Source organism: Acanthisitta chloris, unplaced genomic scaffold (genome assembly GCF_000695815.1).
Source record: "Acanthisitta chloris isolate BGI_N310 unplaced genomic scaffold, ASM69581v1 scaffold11209, whole genome shotgun sequence".
In the NCBI taxonomy this organism is placed as follows: Eukaryota; Metazoa; Chordata; class Aves; order Passeriformes; family Acanthisittidae; genus Acanthisitta; species Acanthisitta chloris.
This window is the reverse complement of record NW_008690860.1, coordinates 16,148-28,186: the sequence shown is the minus strand read 5'-3', so window position 1 is coordinate 28,186 and position 12,039 is coordinate 16,148. Positions and strand designations below refer to the sequence as shown.

Below are 12,039 nucleotides of genomic sequence, written 5' to 3'. Positions count from 1 at the left end.
AAAAAAAAAATCAACCAAACAAAAAAAAACACACCACCATCGAAAAAAAATTTTTTAACCTTTTGCTTTGGTACATTTTGGGTGGAGGGGGAGAGGGGGCTTTGTTCCCTTCTGGCAAGCAGGGCTGCCGCTCCTCCATTCTACTGGGTAAAAATGGATTCACCTCTGATCACAAATCACAACAGACCCTTGTGATATCCCAAGTGTCTCTGACAAAACACCCATTTTATTCCTAGCTCTAGTCATCCTTTGAAAGTGCAGAAGTTTAAAATCTTGTCCTTTTCCAAGCAAACAACTAAACCAGGCTTTTATTTAACTCCCCCTTTTTGCTGAACTGGCTGTAGATGGATGGCTGACTTATTCTTCACAGTGGTAACAAATCTGAAGGCACTCAGAAAAAAGTAATTCGGCAACTCAAAATTTAAATGATGTCTGGATTTCTGAAATGACACATTGGTATATATGTTAAAGGGGAGCAACAGAATTTAATACACACGTTCAACAGCCAAAATACCAGAACACACAAAGCCAGAAAGCTAAATGGACCCAGCTATCAAACCACCAGGTACAACCACATTTGGAGGTTGTATTTTTGCTATCCAAACTGAAACTAAAAGACACTAGATAACTTCTGGGTACAATCCACTAAGATGACACCAGATAGGCTGATACTGAGATAGCAAAGAAGGATTTTTCAGAAAACATTTTATTTGAGAAGACAGTAAAACAAGAAAAATACTATAGAAGATATATGAAAATGGAAATCTCATTAACTCCTTGACTTCGTAGAACAGTGAGTTGGGACAGCTCTAAGTCAGTTTTAAAACTCTTCTTGGTCTTCTTGGCTTGTAGTAAAGTAAGTGACGCATTTACTATAATTTTTAACTGTTATTACTTAGAAACTTTTCTCCAGTAATTCCAAATACTAAAATACCTGTTTTAAGATGATTTAGCTACATCACAAATCTGAGATTACATATAGGGGAATGAAAAATGCTAACAAATACAAGAATAAAGCAAGTGACAAAACAGAAGTGCTGTATCCAGCTGTGGGACATCACACAATCTAGGTAAGCACTCTATATCATAAGGGAACTCAAGGCCTTGGCAAAGGTGCAAAGATTGGTAATTTTTATAATGCTGCAATTCTTGCATCATGCTCTAAATCATCCAGCACTTACTTCTCTCAAACTACAGACAGAGACTACAATACAATCCCACTATAGTGACAATTCATTTGAAGAACTAAACGTAGCTTCTCAACAAGACCAGACCCATTAGAGCAAGTAAGCTTTTCTTCTTCCATCAGCAGGCTGAAAAAAAATAAAAATAACAACCAACAAACAAGTCCATGTCCTAAAACTGGAACATTTGCATCATTACTGGAATAGTTTCAAATACCATTTCCATCAGTCAAGATTTAAAACATTTCTTTAACACTACCCTCAATATACATTTTTCTTCATTTCTGTATTTTCTAGTTCCCTCCCCAAGTCCAGCAATAACTGAAAGGAGGAAAAATGGTTGTCATAAATTCCTGTTCAGAAAACACATCTTTAAGGAGGACAAACAAAGCAACCATGCAAGAGACAATTTTACCCATCTATACCTAACTGATCAGCTCCCCTGCTGTTTATTAAAGAAGAAAAAAGATACAAATCAAAAGGAGAAAAGAAAAAGATGGAAACAAAGAAAAGCGTGGACTATCACAGGACGTGCCATAAAAACAGTAAAAGGCTGAAAAGATCTTGAGTGAGATGTGGCAACAAAGCTAAGGTGTAAAGACAGAAGATATCAGCATAAGATAGTGTAATATCAGGATTTATTTATCATGCTATCCCAAGGGGAAAAAAAAAAACCACCCTGGCATCTTTATCAATACCTGCCTTATAATATAATCATAAAAGAAAGAAACTAAGCTCAGACTAAGGACTGTGCTTATTTAGATGATCTCCAACTGAAAGAAAGGTGTTTCTGGAAATAGCTCTGACTACTTTCTCTGAATTGACAGCAGCCCTGGTTACAAAGTCTGTTCTGGAGGATGTTAAGCAGATGTAGGAGCTCTTATTTAGCATAAGACAAAGCTCCCAAAATTCAGGAGCTGTGATTATACATAGAACTCTGACATCTCCTTAGAATCCACTCCTTAATTACCATATTGCATAGTGTGATATGTATCTCTAATAATGAAAAAAACCTACAATATTACAAAGTAAGGAATACTTGCCTACAGTAGTACAACACTTCAAAGCAAGATCAAAGGAGTTATATCTGCTTGTGCCTTATTTCATTTTCCTATTACACTTCATATAAACACAAGGCGAATTCACTGGATACTGTTAAATAACACTAACAGAACACATCCCATTCTACATTACCTCCTTAATAATTACTCTCCGATAGCAAAATCAAAATTGTAAAATGTTGATATAAGAATTTTCCTGTTGATTATAGTTTCCTAAGAATCTAATGTTTCACTACGAGTGCCTGCTGTATCGATACTACCTTTTTTATGTTGCTGTATATTTCCAGCATTGGTAGAATTTTTCTCCAAAAGAACTACTCATCTTTAGAGACATAATACTAACTAAAAAAAATAATGGGCAAAGAGCTGTTATAATTGTAGCTCAGTATTTTCCAGTAAAAATACACTTTCTGTCCTTACCATTACCTTATTACTTGTACCCTGCATTAATTATAGTCTATGACCATCAAGTAGACTAGACATGTAGGAAAAACATTCTTCTTTACTGCAAGGAACACAATAATTACTCCTCATATAGCCTGCACTTTTAACAGCTTAACAATTCTCCCACAAGACATATTCTTGGAGAAGAAAGTATTTTCCTTGAATATCCAAGCAATTATAAAATAGGATTTGGATCTATAATCTCTAGGTTTAAAATAATCATAATGTATGCAGCTCTTTTAAAAGCCTGGTTTAATACAAAAATATATATGTGGGCCATCAGACTAACAATTACTAGTGCACTGCATAGTGCTCTGGTATCTTTCTATGGCAAGAATACCCTTGGTATTTATCACCTTAGCTTGCCACAAGAACCAAAATGCCCTCACAAATGGAAAGCAGTTTTCCATATCATTCCCTGGAGTTCATTACATAAAAGGAATTTCACAGCATCCTAGTACTTTTGAACTATTAGTATTGCAGACACTGTCATAATAAGTTTTAAGCAGCACTCCAATACTTGGAATCTGTCCCACTATTCCCACTTAGTGCAACTTCTATTTGATCAAGACCACACATGTAAGAAATTCACTGCTCAAGGTCAGCCTTCAGTATCACATATCTGCAAACAGAAAACATGCTTCTACAATGTTTAATAGTTGCTTATTCTTAAACCTATCTACTTCTGATTATGCCTTTCATTTTTTTCATTAAGTAAAGGTTACTACTACAATAAACACATTTTTACTACATGAAGCTCCTCACAGAGACTTTTTCAATTCTATCTTTAATATTTTCTCATTTCATTCACATCCCTTAATGTATTCTACTAAAAATTTTCTTTTTGATATTTCTAGCTTCATCAAGATTAAACCCGCTAACCAGCCTTTTACTTTCCAAACTGCCAAATTTCTCATTCTGAGTAACAAGGAAGAAGATATGCTATAAGGTGTTTCAATTTCTTTTCAAGTGATTCAAGTTGTTTCAATAAACACAAAAATACGTAAATACAATAAAAAACATCCACTGAAAACATAAGCAGAAAACATTATATCATTAGTGGACATAAACTACCAATCATTTCTTTGTGTAGTAGCATCTGTATGCATTTTCATTTTCCTCTCAGGAAATCTCACCATATAAACTGATCTAATATCCTACAAAATAGGATTCTTTAATCTGAAGGGGGAAAGGAGAGATACTGACTTCTGGAATTTCCTCAACTGTCAAACTAGCAGAGTGATGGTCTGAGCTGGAATGAATTGATGTCATACATTAGTGTACTTACTACTCAGACAATAGTGTCACCAAGTTTGTATACACTGATAGTATCAACACTGGTTAAACCTAGTTGGCATGAAAATTAGAACAGGAAATGAATCACCATCATTGAGTTAGGACTCCTCGGTTATAGTTTCTATTTAATGTGTAGTAAGGTCAAAACCAGCAGTAGCACACTTGGCGCTTCCCGTAAGTACGACAATGTTGTGGTGAAGGCTCTTACCAGAGATGCACAGCAGCAGGATGAAAGACAATGGTAAGATATTGAAATAAGAAAGGTTCTGCCCAGATAGGAGGGAAAGCTTTCTTGCCATGAGCACAATCAAGCAGTGGTACAGATTGCACAGAGAGGTAAGGCAGTCCTTACCCTTGGAGATTTTCAAGGCCTGAGTGGTAAAGCCTTAAGAAACTTGGTCCGATCCCATAACTGGCTGTGATTTTAGCAGAAGATTGAGCTAGAGACGTTATGCAGTCACTTCCAACTCAAATTATCTGACAACTTTATTATTTTTCACCAGGTGTAAAGAAACAGATTCCTTTTGCTCTTCAGAAAAGCACTCTATGGCAGACAGTAGTGTGACTGGCATCAATCCTACTGCTGCAGGACTCCTGCACACACCTTCTTAAAATACACAGACGTCAAATAAATGCCATGGCCTTCTCATTCATCATTTACTCTTACATCAGCAACCACTGGTGGCTTCCTGGTTCACTCTAAATTTGACAACTTCTATGGGTCCTCCCCCAGAAAAGAATCTTTCCTCCTGTTATCTCTGCAGCTTTCTTTTTTTGTGTGCTCTGAGCACTGCTCAGAAATTCCCACTTCCTATAATGCACCAGATTGATGACTTATGTTCTTCCCAGTCTTCTCGTCGATGCAGTACCTTGCAGGTAGAACAAGGCAAATAGGAAATACCTCCCTTCTGTCCAAGCACACCTTTCTTAATAGAACAAGAAATAATGTAAAACTACCAGCTGAACAAACAAAACAGGTGCTCTCAGTCACAGCTTCCATTGCTATTTGTGCAAATAAACTCTGGTATAAGGGCACTATTTATAGCTCCGAGCTTAGATGTCTTGGTTTGGCTAGCCCACCAACATACTCAACAGGAGTTTACTGTTAATTTCAACATACACTGAACTGAGCACTCCTGTGATTCTGAAACAATTCAACTTAAGAAACCTATACACATGTACATCTGTAGATTTCACACATGCATGTGTTCCTTTCACAACTTATTTTTATCTTTTTTTCTTCTCTTCCACTGTGCTGTTGACAGTATGTAGACATTCACTTTCACCAAAACAGACATTTTAAAAGTCTCAAGTGAATCTTTAAGTATATTAGACTCTTTAGCACAACATTACAAATCAAAGTTAAGCTTACATGAATGCATCAAGTATGCATAACACCATTCTATCATCAGAATACTGCATTTTTCAATTTCAAAGCTTGTTTGTGCATATTAATTAACCAGAAAAAATGAAAAGGCAATCATAGTTACTGGGTTTCATGCACACTTTGCCTGTTTGTTCCTCATTTCAGGCCACTACAAATCATTGCTTCTGGCAGAGGATTTATTAAGAAGATACTCAACAAGATAAACTCCACTGATTACATATTAAAATTATAAAATCTCCCACCTATTTCCTCTTCAGTGCAAGTCTGTTCGTGACTTAAGAATATCACTCAAAATATTCACAATAAAAGGAAATAAAAGCTTACACACAACTATATTGATCTTAAATGATTAAGCTAAAGAACAAATTGTGCTTAAGTTGCTTATCTACACCATGTTTCCATCTGAAGTTAAAGTTGATAATCTACCAGATTTCAACAGAAATGTATAATGTATAAAAATAATATTATTTACACACTGCTTTCTGAGCCTACATGAAGGATGAAGACACATGTGGGTAATCATCCAAGCAAGACAGTAAACTATTTATACTGTGCAAGTTTCATACAATTGTGTCCTGCCAGTCCCAAGCAATTATTTAAGAGAATACACACTTATACTTTGATTTTAGACAGAAAGCTCAAGTCATACCCCTCAAAATGAATGGCAAAATTGGCCACATTATGTGGAACAAACAAAGATTAAATGCCAACATGTTGCAAGGAAGTGATTAGAGCTGAACAACCTGCATTACCACTAAACTTTGAGACGTTGAGCTTCTGCTGGGTTTTGTATTTTGGAGTATGGTGGCAGGGGAGTAGGCAAGAGGAAAAAAGTAGTTTTAAAAACAGGGGTATTAGAAAGACAAGTCACTTATTTCAGTCTTTTTCCTAAGTGGTTAAAAGAACTATGCAGCAGCTCCACAACCCTTTTTTTATATGTACACCTGGGAAGAATACTGAATCCTGTTACTTTCCTCAGTGTTACCCTGATGTGGTTTAGACCAGATGTTTAAATGTTACAGTATGTACGTTTTCTTCTCTTCTTCCAAGGCAAAAGCAAAATAAGAGGAATATTTGACTTCACTCCACAAGAGACCTATTTAATAGTTTGGCGGTTATGTAAGTAAAGGTAGCTTGGCTAAGTCAATGTTGACGACATACAGAACGACATGATCCTAATGAGTTGGAAAATATTGGCTCTCATGAGATTCAACCAGATGCTACTGCGCTGAGAAAGCTACTGTATTATTGAATTTCATTTTTATGAGGTAAAATTTATTATTCAACCATTAAGGTATCCCACATGAAATCTTGCATAAAATAGTTTTACAGTTACTTTCTGGAAAGTAGATTTTATTTTAACTTTAAGACATCATTTACATGAGGGATTCAAATGCCTATTTGATCACCTTCAATAGAGAAATGTAAGGTCTGCAAGCAATTTTCCCAAAAATACCAGATTAATGGAACCGAACTGTCAACAAAATAATGAACTACCTGAATAGGACAAGGAAAAAGTGGTAGCAAGTTCCAGTTTTCCAGAGTAAACTAAAGCCATGTGTGACTGTGTATGTATTTTCTTGGCAGGCTGAAATGGTTAGAAACTGAGTGCTTCGGGTACTTACTAACAAATAATGGAAAAAATACCCAGTGAAATTACTGTCCAGGATTAATCATGGTCAGCTTTTGAAATATCCTAACTGGCAACCTTTTTCTAACATTTTGGTATTTTATACACTTATTTTTGTTTATAAAAAACTGCATAATGACAATTCTAATAATGACATTTACAGTGAACAAAATGCAAACTTGGGATGTTTCAGAAGCATGTGCAAGCATATGAACTAATATGTTATTGAACTGACATGTAACACATGGGTGTGCTTGTATACCAAAAGGATTATAAAATAAAACCAAAACACAGATTTCCAAGGAGTTCTATGTGGATTGAAGACTCCTTTTGTTCTATTTTTCTATTTTAGATGTAATGCATTATGAAAAAGTTAGCAATGCCTTTTTCTTGACCCATGAAAAAGAGCAAAAAGCTGTTTGCAGCTGTTTTCCTTATCCATTTCTTATGTTACATTTTGTCACTTGTATTCCCATCTATTTTAAATTTTCTTTTTGTTCTTGTACAACTATTTTAGGCAGCATGCATCAATCTTGTACTTTAATGGTAAAGCCTATTCATTCAACTAAGACATTTCATTGTTTATATTATCTCAAGTTTTTTAATTGTCTTGGCTTCTCAGAACCCTAAAAATACCAGTCCACATTTGACCAGAACCTTTGCCAAGTAGGCATTTAAAACCATGGATTACAAAAGGTGACACTGCAATGAAGAGAGCTGAGTGCTTTCAAAAAATCCCATATTAAATTCCATATCAGCTATAATTAAAAACCTGCTCTTAGCAGACTTAAAGTCTCAGTCTAAGAACAATGCAATATTTAAACATTTTTATGAAAAATACATAGTACAAAACCCATACATCTTTCTTGATATACTCATTTTATCTGTCCTCCCCAAGTTCTGAAATCAATCAGCTAGTCACAGTACAGTGCACATCTTTTTACTGGAAGTTTTAAGATCTTAACAGACCTTACTAACATGTACGACAAATGCAAGTTTTAAGTAGTACAGGCACTTCCTTTAAGTTCCTTTGTATTTGATAGAAACCAAACACACACAACTTGGTTTTGAGACTTGAAAAATCTTTTTTTTAGACAGCTTGCAATTAGCAGAGGATAGAACTTGGAGAGCTTGCTCTGAATCCCTAGAACAACTTCAGCCCAATTTAGTTTCAAAAGTAGTTCTGGAGCAGAAAACATTTCTACTCCAGGTCAAACTGTAGGACAGAATCCCAGACACTAGCTATAAATTCTGTTCATATGTTTGTGCAGAGCTCCCTTTTTAAACTAGACCCACAGAAGGTCTTTCAGCAGTTATCCAAAAGACAGGATCCCAAAGAAGCACTTCTACCTTGTGAGCCTCTCCACAGCATGGTCTTCTCTCAGGTTCTCACCTCCTCCTGAAACTCATGTCTTCTCACTAAATTTTGGCTTCCCTAACTTTTACTGCTTTTCTACATTAACTCTTTCTACCTGCTTGTCCTTGCTGTTTCTTACAGAACATCTTGGCCCATATTGTAAGCACACTTTCAGTGATACAGTTTCAAAACTGGAAGAGATGGCTGTGTTGGAAAAAAGTATACAACTAAGGACTACAATACCTGCCAAAAAGGTTCTTTCTGAGAGGATACAAAGACTTGTGGTATCAGTTTTGAGTTCAAGTAATACTGAATCAATATGTTAAGGAAGAACATCACTCTCAAAAGCACCTGGCACAAAGCCCCAATAAAGACCTAAGGAGATCAGCCCAACAATGCTCTTCAATCACACACAAAGAGTGACAGTACAGACATAGCCTACATCTATCTCACCTGCATATGTAAACAAATGGCAAACACATTTGAGTCTGGCTATGTGTGAGTAGTTATCTAGAGAAGAAAAATTTCAAGTTTCAGTATGTTTCAAAATGGGCAGTACAGATCTGGGTGGGTAACTAACTTTTTTCAGATGAAGACCATTTCTATAGGAGGGCATATTTCATTCACAGAGGACAAAAAAAAAAAAACAGCATGGTGTTGCATTGTGTATCAAGAATGTGTAAAATCCTGTGATCCAGCCTGTAGCAGGCAGATTTGCTGGAAACCTGTAGATAACAGTACACCAAAAAACTATCAAGACAAACTACATAAGCCTCTTCCCCCCTCCTCCTCTTTTTTTTTTAAGAATAATGCAATTTTATTGCCTTATTTTAAATGGGGGAATAAAAATGTAGATAGATACATAGCCATTTGTCCTGCTACATTTCTAATTAGTTAAAAAGAGGGCTTTTAGAAGTTTGAAAACAAACAAAAATAGAAGATAATTGGGGCAACTGTATTCATGAAACACCATTTATGATTCTGTGTAACAGCAGAATGAAAGCAATTAATTTCAAGAGATTCTCTTAGAAATAAAGTGGAGGTAAGGGAATCTTTAAGCATATTGTTAATTTTGGCAGCAGGAACACTAACTTCATCAAAATAGAAAAAGACAAGGAACAAAAGTAAACAGCTCGAAAAGAAATTAAAACTAAATGTGTTCATACTTGCATTATTTGTACTAAATTGATCAAAGAAACAATCCGCAACACCATGAGCATGGAAAGCTATTTTCTTGAAATACTACTGTGTGTAGCTAAAAACACGTTGTGCTCAGATGGAAAACACAGTATCATCGACAAAAAAGCTGTTACTTCCATGAGATGTTAGGTTATACATAAAAGTTCACTTGTACACCCACAAAGATTCTCAGAGATAATGGCAGGAGAGGGAGCACAAACACCTTGCCAGTCTACTGCCAGGCCCACCACGTGAGCCATCTAAGGCCAATCTGCACAACCTCTGAGGAGCACAGGGGCATGCAATGGCAAGCAGGAACTCAAATCAAGGACTCCCAAGAAACATTCATCAGTGGTGGCTTTATGTTGGGAAACTAAGCTGAATGATAGTAAAAGAGTATCAGTGTTTACTGACAAGTTCCTTATGGACCACATTATCCTCAGAGATACTTTACTGGAAAAAAAAGGGAGGGGGAGAAATAAAAAGACAAAAGAAAAGCTAAAATTGCAACTTCCCTGTGCAAATAGAATTGGGTTTGTCCCAGAAGCTTACATGCATACCTGTTACTGTATGTGAAAGCTCCCACTGAGTACAAGGATTACTTTCAACAAGGCATGATACTAGATTTTACACAACAGTATTCCAACAAAACACAGTTGGTTTACACTATGAACCAAGCCAAAAATTAGGAGATAATTTAGACAGCAATCATTTCATAGCCTTGAACGCAAAGCTACCTTCATCTACTTAATGTGAAGTACAACTACAGAAGTATAAAATTTACCAGGTCAAGCGTAAAGCCATGAACAAGAGAAGACCAAAACAAATGTACTACACTGTTCATTTACTTTATTTTGAATACTCAAAATGTGTGCTCCAGATTTCTATACTGCAGAGATATTGTTAGCAGAGCTGTATCACAGTTCATTTAACTGATGCACTGATGTACTGAAGCATTAAATGATGGAACAGGTTAGTTTGAAACTGTTAAATCCTAAGACCATCTGAAGTGATCAAATGACTGTTTTCATATTTCTCCAAGATGTGTATTGAAAATCTGTTACCTTCAGAAGTACCAGGACTTGAAAATAAAACCTCACAACCTCATCCTGAGGTGACCCACACACAATGGAGGAATTAAGAGAATAAGTGACTTTCGTGAAAGAACGAAAAACTAAGCACTTAAAACAGTGATTCCAAGGGTTACCCAAAAATAGGTAGATCAACACAGACTTACTCTGAGTAAACCACAGGAGTGAAAAAGAAAAATAGGACTGAGCAAAACAGGACTGAAAGACTTCCTGTAGTCTAATCTATTATTCTGCTTCAAGTCATGATTTTTTACATCTGAATCATTCTAAATGCATTCTCCAAGAGTGGTAATGATGGAGATGAAAAAAAATATCTCAGTTATTCACAGCTGATAAACAATAACAGCTATAAATTATTGTAGCCTGCACAGAAATAAAAAAATATTTTTTTAAAAAAATTCATTTCCTGGATGACCTTTATCTATTTGAAGACTCTGCTTTCCTCTATAAAGTGGTCAAAATGCACCATCTATTACCAAAATCCATGGGTGTTTTGCAAAAGGATGATAGGTAACGAATTTCATTATTTATGCCATCACCACTGAGACTTGTATATCTTCAGCAGCTTCAGAAGTTAAGCAACATTTATTTATGAAACTGGATGAGAAACATGTGTAGCACTTTCAAAAAATTCAATGTATGCCGTTGATTAATAAAACCCTTAACAATCCAGCTTCACCTCTGAATGATCCTAAGTTACAACATTGCACCATATAAGGTAGCAGGGGTGGATGTTTCAGATGAGGGAAGCATGGAAAATTTATCCTGTATGAGAAAATTAAATGCATCCAGAAATTGGTGCCAAGGAGTGAAGCTGGGTGGCTTAGCTTACATCCTGGATTTTAAGCATAAGCTATAAATACCCATATACACACAAAAAACATTCTGTCTGTTAACTGCTATGAGTAAAAACCTGGATTTAAAGGATATAGTTGTATGCACATTCACTACCAGTGCTCTGTACCACAATAAATACTTAACCAAAAGCATCACACATTTACCTGAAGTTTGGAAAACCTCATTCAGCAAAGCTTCATTTACCACCACAGAACTGACATTTCCAACAGGATGACACCAGCTCTGATAAATAGTTTGAAGCAGAAGGGTTTGAGCTCTAGTTGCTTGAACTGTCAAATTAGGAAGCTCGAAAATGCATTCTGTTAGTGGGACGTGAGCTCGCTTGGACCTGCATAAAATATTTACAGAAAAACAAAGGAAAATCATTACTTCGGTGCAGAAAAATAACAATTTTGAAACTTAGAATATCAAACTAAGATGTTAGTTTCTAAGGTTGGAACTGTGTGCCTATTAGATTTCTTCTTGTAAGAGTTGATTTTACTTTTGCTGAAATGAACCCTAAATACGACTTGTTACATGATTTAACTTTCTATCTCCCTCCAAATCATGACA

General features: G+C 35.8%; 1 long non-coding RNA gene across 1 annotated transcript in view; it reads right to left on the bottom strand.

Moving 5' to 3' along the window:
* Positions 1 to 11,816, bottom strand: part of LOC103809180 — a 40,649-nt gene extending 28,833 nt beyond the window's left edge. Inside the window, exon 1 of the long non-coding RNA XR_624794.1 lies at positions 11,631 to 11,816. This is a non-coding gene — a long non-coding RNA (uncharacterized LOC103809180). The remainder of the gene's footprint in view (positions 1 to 11,630) is intronic.
* Between the last annotated feature and the right edge of the window lie 223 nt (positions 11,817 to 12,039).